Below are 12,136 nucleotides of genomic sequence, written 5' to 3'. Positions count from 1 at the left end.
TTCCCCGGGCATTGCTAAATTTTACACTCATTCAATTAATTTATACAAAATAAAATGTATAGGTCCAAATGTTAGCTATATTTTTGAAAAGAAACTTAGAGTCCCTCTACGTGTAGTCAATGTCAAACTGACATCATGCGCACATTTAGTGATACAATGATGGCCAACTCCCTTATGCGGAAGCCCGGCACCGTAAATGTGTGGCACATGCGGCGCCCGCAGCTGCGTCACATCACAGGTCCAGGGATGCTGAGTCTTACACAGTGGTCGAAATGGGGGAAAAAAGTAGGGGAACAGTGGGCGGAGAATCAGATGGCGGGAATAACCCAAGGATTGGATCTGTGGGTGGAGCCAGAGGTGTGGCTAGAATGCGCAGACATCCCAATTTTTTGTATTTGTTTGGCATTTCACTGCCCAGTTTAATCAACCAATGGATATACATGATTATTTAAGGTTATAATGAGTTATTGACATTAAAATATATTCACAAAGGGGGATATGCTTCTAATCACAGAATGTACCAAATATGATAAAATGTGGAAACACAAGCACTTTGTCTCCGAGCGATGGAGTTTCTGTCATCAGCACTTCACCATTTTTCAACAACGTCAGTTTAAATATGAATGGCAAAGTTTCCTAGTTTGCAAATGTTTTCTCTAAAATTATGGCTCTGCCATATTTGCCTCATAATGCAAGATCTGCTGCATGATCTGACCATTTAAACTAATAAATTGTTTGTAGCTCAAATATATCAAAATGTATTATAAAATGTGACTTGTGTTGCTGCGGAGTGGATGGCCTATTGTAAAGGTTGACTGGTCACCTTTCTCACTGCTGCATTTGGATGTTACACTGGTACTAATAAGGCAAAATCTCTCCAGAGACTGTTAGCGTGTGTACACACGTCAAAATAATAAAATGTCTGAAAATATACTGCATTTCGCTGCAGTCTTTTTTTTAATACATAATTTAGTCAACACTACGGCATAATGTTGTCATCCTTTGCTGCATAATTAATTCCAGTGGCCCCACAGCAGGCAGCATATGTTAAAAGTGCTTCTGAATGAAGCAGGGAGACTGTGAAGTTTACGAACTTAGTTTGGTGTGTGAAAATCCTGCATTGCCAATCCCTGGTGAATTGCAGCTACTGCTGCTGAAACAAGGCCAATGGAGGTACCTTTGGGTGTGGCAGACTGGCCTCAAGGGCAGGGCCAACCATAGCACTGGTGGTGTCCTGTGCATTAATGTTTGTTAGTGCCCCCCAATGACCACCTCTGCCGTGGATTCCCTCACTACCACCCTTTAACTGTGCCCCCCAAGTCTCCATAACCACTCTCTCTCAGATGCATTTAATTTGATTTACAGCACCACTCATACAATTGTAGGGTGTCAGAGCACTTTACATCACACACTTTACACAAATACAATCAATATGTGTGTAAATCACTGTATAGAAAATGTTACATAAGACTAAGGACTACACGGTATAGGAGCCACCATACTAGTAGCCCCTATAGTTTTATAGTGATTGGTCTGGAGAAACACAATACCCGGAATTTAAAACGTAATACCATGGTTGGGGGTTCTCCTTAATAATCTGAATTTATTTCTGTCCATAAGAACACTTTTTGGGACATTAGGATAATCAAAGACTGGGGGACGGTGGAGGGGGGGGGGGACATAACGCTCGGATTTATACCTTGCAGTTTGTATGCAGCTCTTAGATGACAGTTAATAGCTCACTGTTCTAAGTTAGGATTTTAACTTATAAACTGTAAGTAACAAAAGGATCTCTGACAAAAGCAGTAGATCACCGACCTATTTACATTATGTGCACTTTGTGATCTGCATGGGGCATGTTCTTTGCAGCCGGTACATTAACCATCTGAGCTACCTTTCCATGAGTCAAAACTTCCACTAGACAAAATTCTGATCTCTCTCTAGGAAGAACATTAATCACCAGAGTCATCATGACATTTTTATTGTTGCGGCCCTTCTCAAGGGTCCTGTGACCTCAGTGAGTGTTTTCTAGGGTGTGCTGCTTCATAGGTAGGCTTTCCTGTTTTCAGTTTCTATTTTTGGTAAATTCTGGTGGTGTTTTTTCAGTGTTTTCCAGTGATTTGAATACCTAAAAAAAACAGTGCTTTTCAGTGGTTACTCGTTTTCGCGCCGTAAAAACAACTGAAACAGTGTTTTACCGGTGTTTATGGAATGCTTTGCTTTTATTAGTGCTTGGAAGACATTTAGTGCAACCATCTATGCTACACCTAGTCAAGGAATACCTCAACAGAGGCCCTACAGAAGGTGCTAAACTACCAATTCTAAGGGTAAAAGCATTGGTATGATGCCTACTGTGCTGCCGCACATTCCTCCCTTACACATGTATAAATAAAGGACTGCCACAGAGGTGCTTGTGAAGCGGTGGATGTGGTGGTCAGTGTTGGAGTGCGGAAATGCTGCGGGTATGAGAGTAGGTGGGGTGGTAGTTTGGTGCAAGTGCTGGTTGGTATGAATGCCGTTGTCATTTCTACGGTCAACATTTTCCCTGCATACCCGGGCCAACAAGCTATCGGTCTGCAATCTGAGGATGCACCGGTTAATTTTGTGCAGGTTCTTTGTCCATTTTTGTATTTTTATTTTTAAAGAGACATCCTCAGCCTGCTGACCCCTCCCTCAGCCTCTGTTTCCTGAGCTCAGAAGCAGTTGAGGTCTGAGATAAGGATCGCGCAGACTGGTCAAGGTGTGAGCGGCTTGTGTTGGCCTTTCCGCTTTGCTTCACCACCCCAGACCCTGGGGCCACCTGCAAATAAAATATCAAAGTAGCGTCGTTAGTAACGGGGGCACTTTGCAGCCGGTCTTTATCTTGTGATGGAACAGCGTTGCTGGTGTGTTTTTTTTTTTTTAACAGAGTTTTATATAGCGCAAACTTGACCCAGAATCGGGTATCAGAGCACTTTACATAGCACCAGTTGCGTTACATGACGACACATTCATTTGCCCAGAATTGCAGGATGTTCAGCATCATTTCCGAGACTCGATCCCGGTTTCCCAGATTCGAGGTCAACAGCTCTAGCGGTTAGGCCAACTCCTTTCCCTATATATAGACACACACATTTTCTGTACATAAGTTTGTCACTGCATTGTCCCCCTGAGTATGTAAGATAATTTTATTTGCATGATTACTTAAAATCATTGCAATAAAATAAATACCAGAAGTGTCTTGGCTTTTCAAAGTTAGAGCTGAAAGTTGCAATTTGATTTTTGTACAAAGTAGTTATACTGGATTTGCACCCTGTATAAGGAAAACATGTTTTAATGAATTTTGTTGTATTTAAAAAATATTAAAAAACGTACGTGAAAGATCACGAAATTCAGAAATATAAAAGTTGCTGGGACAAAAGGCAGACACGCTGCTGTTTATTGGCACAAGTGGGGAGAGGGTCGTAAGCCCTGTTAAACATAAATACATTCATAATGAACACCCACGTGCGACTTTCGGGCCGGGCAAGGGGCCGTTCTACTCACTCTGTCGCAAACCGAAATCTGGAGACACATTCCACACACAAGGTCTTTTTTTTCTCCGATTTAATTACGTGCCCACAATTCTTAACTGAATGCCATTTTCCTGTTATGCCCACTGGGACTGGGGATGTGGGTCAGACAGAGTGGCGTGGTTGGGGCGCACTCTGCTCTGCCCTCTTGCTACCGCCTCAGATTCACCGAGCCAGAAATTTGGATTGTTTATTTGTTTTCGTGTCTTGAACCTACCCCATAGGTTTCAGGTTTCTGAGTAATGCTAGAAAGGCCATAAATTGAAGGGCCAAAAGCGCCGATTTGTGGCCCTCCGGTCTTGCCACAGCTCTCGGGACACTCAGTGGACATATAAGCCCTTTGTTTAGGACCGCCAGCCCCCCATTGTGTTTATTTGGTGCTGCCCCAGTGGCTGGGGGCGTGTAATGACCGGATTTTCCGCTTAGATGGAATCTGCCCCTAGGGGCCCCTCCAACCCAGTCAGAACGTAACCACCTCTCTCCTTAGAACGTATTTACAATGGATATGGATACATATATGTATATCTCACACCTAAGGATAGGGGAATAGCAATAAACATGCATAGGTTTTCTATCATATCTTATTCACATCAGCTAGTCTTGCGGCCACTCAGACCCAGACTAATCTACCCTAGGGCAGATATGACACACAATCTGGCGTGTCTACACATGGCAACAAATTGTGTTATCCTGAGCACTCTGTAGACAATTTCAACGAAAATTGCTTTAAATTTCCTGGTGGGTGCCCTCGTCGTCGCACGTAGCCTAAACGTGCCTTTGTAAATGAAACGTATGTTGAGGTTAGGGACACTAGCCTCTGGACTGGGCTCTCCAATAATAACGAAAACGAAGTTTTCTCATTAGATTATTCACATTTATTGCAGTTCAAACAGTTCAAATCTGTGCGTTTAAACGTAGTATTCATATTTCTTTACCAACATAATGGAACTCTTATGTTGTGTTAAACATCGTTGTGTTAATCCGAACTTTCGAAATACCCAATGCATTTCGGGTCAAACAACAGCCATGACCCTTCGTCAGGGGTCTAGATAAAGGAAATCAAACAGGACCAAATTAGTCACCCGACACAATGACCAACACTTTAACATTGTCACCTCACTCTACAACTCACTGCGTGGAAAGGAAAACGGAAAAGTCGTGGTTGAACAAGAACCCAAATGAACCAAAGTAAAATACATGATGCCTGGCTAAACACTGCTTAAACGAGCAAAAAGAATGCTCCACCTTCGTGCTGTGGGAGAGTCCTAGCGTTAGCTACTGCCTTTAATTTAAACACTCCAGCATTACAGTATACGAAAAAATGCAACTATCGTATGAAAACTTACAAGCTTAAACTCGCGTTCGCGCTTCCATGGACATCAACAAGTTTGTCACTATCCAACTAACTGCGTTATCATAGGCTGCGATGTGTGTCACATGATCGCGGTTGCAACCAATAGCGTTGCAGGATCGCGGTCATGTGAGGAGAGTATACTGACTTCAAAACAGAAGTACGGTAATGACGCTAGATCGGAGTGAACCCACGGGGAAAAGGTTTACCTACACGCAGTTAACCCAAAGCATAATGTGAAACATGAGATGCTCTACAAAATGGGAAATTCAAAGTAAACATAAAGCAAAACAAAATCGGCATAATTAAACCTTGCTGCGTGCAAAATTCTTCTCATTGCAAATTGACAAATATACAGGGAAACAGGATCTGGGCACAAGTCAATGACAGTCATAAGACCCACGCATGCTCAATGCGATCATTCAACCCCATAGGCTGGGCAGAGTTAAATTTTTTGATCCAGTGAAACTCTGCTTTTAGTCTTTGTTTCATGGGATCCATGTCTGGGCGCTGATGGATGACCTCTAACACCATAAATTTTAACTGGGATATTTGGTGATTCAGTTCTTTCCAATGGCACGCTATTGCTGACTTGAGATTGCTGAGCCTGATATTACTTTTATGTTCTGTGATGCGGATTTTCACTTTGCGTTCGGTTTGTCCAACATATACCTTGCCACATGGGCACTTTATTAAGTATATGCAATTCGCAGTATCACAATTACCAGAGTACTCCAATTCAATGGGGAAGCCTTTAGTTGGATGCATCATGGTAGATCCACAGATGACGTTATTACAATGAATGCAATTAAAACATTTCGACATTCCTTTCCAGTTCTTTTTGTCTTTACTCGGGGTATTCAGCACTTCTTTCAAATTTTTAGATCTTTGATATGCGAAGGTAACATGATCATTGTATATGTCTTTCAAGTCCGGCTCATTTTGTACCAGGTGCCAATGTTTATTGATGATTCTTTTAATTTTCTCTGAATCCGTTGAATATTTAAGTACACATACGGTTTTTTGGGTGGTTAGTTTGATTTTTGGTGTCAATAGATCAATCCTCTTTATTTTGTCGACTTTAGCTATGGCTTGTATAAGAATATCATCAGGATACCCTCGTTTTTTGTACTTTACTGTTTGTTGCGAGATTTATTTTTTGGCTTGTTCTCCGTCCTGCAGTCCCAATGCTCTCACTTACACTTGGTTCACAATCCGGCGAACCTCCACGTTGGTCTCCCCCCCAACGCTCTCACTTACACTCGGTCCACAGTCCCGCGAACCTCCACGTTGGTCTCCTCCCCAACGCTCTCATTAACGCCGCATATCAACGACGACCACTTTCCTATGAACACCTATGGGAGAAACTTCTCATTTATCTACTTGGGATAAAACTAGGACAATGTGAATTTAGTACGTTTCTTCTAATTGAAATATGTACCTTCTGTTCCCGTCATCAAAGGTCCCCTCGCTTCCTATTGGCTTGATCACTCCTTACCTTATCGGGATTTCACATCCGTTCATGCAAACAATGCCAAACACTAAAGATCAGTTACCACGATTGAACAGGAATACAAGGCACATGTCGGTTCACAATAAACCAGGGTATTTATTAACAATAATCACAAACACAATACTATGCAATATATTTTCTGCAAAGGAAAGGTAAAGGTTAGAATGATTTAAAGAAAGGGCGGAGATCACCTGGTTAATATGAAGTCGGGGCTCGGCAGTCATCTAGGTTCCCTTCTCGTCTCTGTGTCTTGGCTCGTCTCAAAGTCACACCCCAGCCGTCACAAGTACACGTCTGCACCGCTAGGCTCAAACTCTTCTGCTTCCCTCCAAGTCACTGGAACCTTGCTGGTTATTGGCTACAGTATCTCTCTCTCTCTGTTTCTATGCACTCCGCGCTATTTCTCCTTCAAACTTTCTCAGAGAGTCTCAGTTGTAAATCTTTCTCTGACTTCAAAGATGGCGACTGTCCGCCGAAGAAAATAATTAATGGCAGAGATGCTAACGGCTAGCTGCCGCCTATGAACTAACTCTCTCACTGTCTAACACCTTCGCTAATATCAAAGCCTGTTCCTTCATGGAAAGTTACGGCCAGTAACCTGCCGCCCACCAAATTCTTGTACCTCCCCGTACCAAGGACACGTTCCCAGCCGGCCGGCCTGAAGTTGTGTCTTCGGAGTGGAGAAAAATACATTCCTTCGATAAGGGCCAGCCTGAGCCGGTTCTCTCCAAGCGAACAACACCTTGAAACTAAAACATTACACTTGACCTAGAAAGCCTCTCAAGCTACCAGGCAGAGGGCAAGATGGAGTCTGTCCCGTTTAAGGCCTACCGGGCCCAGAATACGTATAACTCCATGGAAAATATCCTAACACACTGGCAAAAGGGTGGATCATGACTAATACTTATATATCTACTCCCTAGCTTAAATTCGTAAGCCCTACTCTAAGGAAAGGGGTACGAATATACCCTACCATGTCTCCCAGAGAGGTCCTACTTATAGTCCTAATCCCTACACTGGAGTCATTCTCCATCATTCTCCCTCCAAAAAGGGCCGGAAAAAGTCTGTCATTACAGGGCGCCATCAAAAGTTTTTGTCTTGAACTTTTGTGAACTACTAGAAAAGGAACAACCCTTGCTCAAGACCTTGTCAACTAATCCGCATTCCAAATGAGCGGCGGGAGCACTTCCGCTGAAATGCAATGGTTTATGACTAGTCGTCCCAAATTGTATGAAAAAAGCCATTGAAAAAGCGTTGAATTTTTTTAATGAGACCAGTTATCCGAGGAAGAGTTGGCATTCTAAAAACAAATTAAAATGTTATTTTAAACACTCGAATTCGTACATATTGTAGAAGTTTTCAGCAAAATGTTCGAGACTACTACATTTGCATTTGCTGCCTAAGGGGCGTGTTGTGAGTGTGTTTTGTTTCAAAGTGCTCAACATACAGAGAATATTTTAAAATCCAATCCTTAGGGCATTAGGACGTAAATACAGCCTGAAACTGAAAGGCGTTTTGTGAAAATGACAAACTTTGAAATCTCACATATTTGCAAAATGTGTTACTTTTGTAAACTTTGCAAACTTTCAGCAGCTGACGGAAATGTCTGTCCAACAAAAGTTTGTTTAACCCCTTCGGCGCTGCGAAGGGGTTAACCCCTTCTGCTCCATACATTGTTTGCTGTACAATCACCTCCTTGGGTGACATCCCTCTTTCTAGTGACATTCCCTCCCTCCCTTCCTGCATCTTTATAACACAATCTCTTCTGTGACATTCCTTCTTTCCTTGAGTGATATCAGTCTCTCTATAATAGCGCCCTCCTAGCCCTTGTGTCACAAACTACCCTGGTAACATTTGTCACTCGGTCCCCTAGTGATACCCCCTTATCCCCCCCCCACCCCCCCGCTTTAAGTGACACTCCTCTTCCTCGTGACATTCCTGTTTCCACCACAGCCCTCTCATCCACACGTGCACTGTCTTCCTTCCTCTAGTAACGCTCCCTCCCTACTGGTGTTACGTCCCTCTGTCTCCCAGATGCCTCTCATTCCTCCTAGTAGCGCACAGTAGACCATATTTGTAGCGTTGGTCTGCCATGTTATTCATTCATTCATTCTTCATTCATTCATTCATTCACTAACTCATAGCCACGTGCTTAGGTGGTGGCCCCCGTGATCGGGGTGGGGGGAAGGAGAGCACATTATTGTACTTTTCACCATTACCCTTGGGGTGGTGAATGAATCTTTGACTCCCAGACTCGGCCTCTGTGCGCTTGCTGACACCTCCCGCCTCCGCGCGCTCCTGGGGTGACTCCATCAACAATGGGACACCCCTAGACCGGAGCAGCTGCTCGCCGTGTTTTGGGGGCAGTCCTTGGTGGGAGGGGGGAGCAGAGATGCGCGAAGAGAGAGCAATGCTGGGAGCAGTGGGAGATGCCCAGAGCTGCCAATGTGCACTGAGCTCCCCGTAGCCATCCCTCACTGAGGATTGTATTGATGGACACGAGCATGGCGGGCGGTATGGGGCAGGAGGAGGCCTCTCTGCTGGGACAGCAAGGGGAGCCTGCATCTCCCGCAGACAGATACGCCCTATTAATAACTGTTTTTATATCACTTGTACAGCACTTCTCTGCCTTATGATGTCGAGTGCATGCGTGCTCCTAGGCGACTATTGTTTCAGTACACGAAGGAGGCAAAGTTCAGGATCACACATTGCAGAGGAGCCAGGATTAGAATTCAGCTACCTTAAACCTACGACTGGCCATCTAACCACTATGCAGCGCCTACAACAATTAGCCTGTGATTCCAAGCGATTTCAAAGGTAGCCTCTCCCTGTTCCCAGGGCAAGGTTCTCCATCCAGTTGAGTCCACACCTCCTGCAGGGGGTCCCCGCCTCTCTAATTACCGGGGCACAGACCTCGGCCTACGTGAGCAGAGGCACGCACTGCCAGCCATGAGAGAGCCCGCTGTCAAGGGCGGGGCTGATGATTGGGGAGGGGGGGGGGGGGGGACAGTACGGGGTTCGGACAGGACCAGTGCTCTGGGGCAGTCAGTGCACAGGCGGCACCTGCTCAGGGGGTGGCACTGCAGTGCGGTGGGCCGGGTGGGGGGGGGTGGAGGGGGGGTGGTTGGAGCAGTTTGTGGAGAGTCACCTGTGCCGGCATAATAGGAATTAAAGCAACTTGTTCTTTGCAGTGCTTAAATCCACAATGTTAATGTTTTTAGTCGCTGTAACATCAGCTTTGAGAAAACACGAGTTCTCAGGTCACTAATAACTACCCCAGGAAAATGGGAGAAGTGAAACATACTGGATGGAGTACAGACAACCAGCAAAAGAACTGACAAGGCTAAGAGTGTAGACTTTTGTATATGGAAATGAAAAATGCATCACCCGTAAAGCCAGCTCTATTCAGATGTGCTGGATTCATTTTGAGAAATAAACCATGCTAATGACGTCATCGAGTTGCCCTGGGCTTCTTTGAATTTGGGTAGAAGATACTGATTTTAGAACAACTTTCTTTTTTTTTAGATATCTAGATAATTATAAAACGTCCACCCTCAGTCTGATAATTCTCTTAATTCCCACGAAATTAGTATCAAGGTCTTGCCCTGGGTTTCTATTTCTTCAGCAATTTAGACATTTTCATCGAAATTTAATTTGTGGTCGCGCGCAGGGGACTAGAAAAGTCATGTGCGACGCTTCTTTACCCCCTTTTCTTAGACTGGCTTTTCTAGTATTTTTAATTTTTTTATTTTCTTGTCTATAAATTTGACCCGACTATACAACGGCGCACCGGTGACCCTGCGCAGACATGACCCCAGGCCTCCCCACACCAGAAGGGTGCTCTGGACTGCCAGTGACAGATGCAGAGAGGGTAAAGACTGGAGGCTGCTCAGCCCGGGCTGACACACTACGGGGGGAGGAGTTGGGAGGGGGGAGGACGGGACTGAAGCCCGTTTGAGCACAATAGGTTTCTGCTTCCAAGCTCCCTGGTGCAGGGCCGGCTGCCAGACGTGACAAAACCGCAAGCAATGAAGACTGTTTCTGCACTCAGACCCGCCCCCAGGGACTCTGAGAAGGGGCGACAGAACAACAAAGCCTCATTAAGTGAATGGTCTTTAAAGACGTGTGAAGTACTCGGGTGCGCCCGCAGTAAAAGAGACGGCAGACCACAACAGCTCCTCTCCCCCCACGTCAGCTATGAAAATCAGTGACACTCGGTTTAAACCAGGTCACCTGATTTTCATCTGGAGGTGTACAGTCGGGGACACTCGGTTTTAACCGAATTCCGGAAAGCCTATTCATAGGCCTGCCCGCAAGACTGGAGGTGAACTTCAGTATGGATAGTAGTGGACAAGCCTTGAAGGTTCACCTACACTTGTCATGCTAGGGTTCACCTGCTGGTGCGAAGACACAAGTACTTCTAAGGTGTCCCAAAGCCTTCAAAGGTCTAGCATGTGATTGTGCTCTCTCAGGAGAGTGGTCTGGTGGGCTGGTTATTAAGGCTGAACCTGGTTCCCAGTTCCAAATTCAGCAGCTCTGACCATAGTGCCACATCCTCTCCCCCACTGAACACCGTACTACTCCACTGAGAAAAACTCCCACTGTTTTCAACAACAACCCAATTGTTGCCCGCTATAAACACCTGGATGCGCAATTTAAATTACGCACTAAACAAGATCAATATGCGGCCTACAAGAAAAAAAAGGAAAAACATCCTGGAAGAAGCAAACACTTATAGGGAATGCAAAATTTAGCAAACCTATGGGAAATGTAAGCAGGAACAACATGGTTACCTTAATGGCTTTACATCCACTATTCTGAAATCAGTGAGTGTTTTGCCTGAAAAGTTAAGGACACGACTACAGGGCCCTGAATGGACCCATTTCAATGGCCATTGCTTATATCCTTACAAAACATAAGCAGTATGGTAAAAAGACCACATCCCAGGACGCAGAGCCGCAGCACACATTTTGTTTTCCAAGCCACACATTTTGGTACCTCCAGGATTGGTGCACTAGTTCCAAGTCCAGGGAAAACAAAGACAAGAAAACAAAAATAGCGCTTCACTGGCAAACTCTGTAAAAGTTGCGCTAATGTGTTTGGCCAGTTTGCTACCACTCTGTCTTACTTTATTTAGTTATTTATCTATTTTTCATATTTTTAGCCTTTTATTCCCAATGCTGCTCTTTGGAATTAAAATGTCAGAAAAATACTACATTTCCAGCAAAAGCGTCTTTCTTTTTTGGATCCATTTCACAAGGAAGCAAATAAAAGAACGGAGAGGAAAGAGAGTGAGAACCCCGTCTTGAAGTCACAGTTTTCATGGGCGTCCGCAGGGGAGGCAAGGAGGGTCGCTCCAGGGGGGGCAAGAACCCCTCCTTGCCCCCCACCCCCCTGCGGAAGCCCATGATTGTGTCCCCTCGTCCCTGTGGTTGGGAGGAACGTTGAGCCACAACGTGCTGGTCCGTGTGTCCCTGAGCGCGCCGCCCAGGCCCGGCAGGTTACTCATTGATCACCAAGGCGATACTCAGGACGAGGGGTCAGTGGCGGCTCCAGCTCACCCCGAGGCGTGATGACATCGGCTCTGCAGATGGTCAGAGGTCAAGCTCTGTTTGAAGAGCAGCTGAGCTTGAAGGCCGTAGAACTGCGGCGCGGTCTGACAAGCCATGGGGGTGTGTGGGGGAGGAGGTGGGCGGAAGAATCTGGGCTAATGTTCCACAA

Source organism: Lissotriton vulgaris, chromosome 9 (assembly GCF_964263255.1).
Source record: "Lissotriton vulgaris chromosome 9, aLisVul1.2, whole genome shotgun sequence".
Lineage (NCBI taxonomy): Eukaryota > Metazoa > Chordata > Amphibia > Caudata > Salamandridae > Lissotriton > Lissotriton vulgaris.
Note: the sequence above shows the minus strand (reverse complement) of the source record.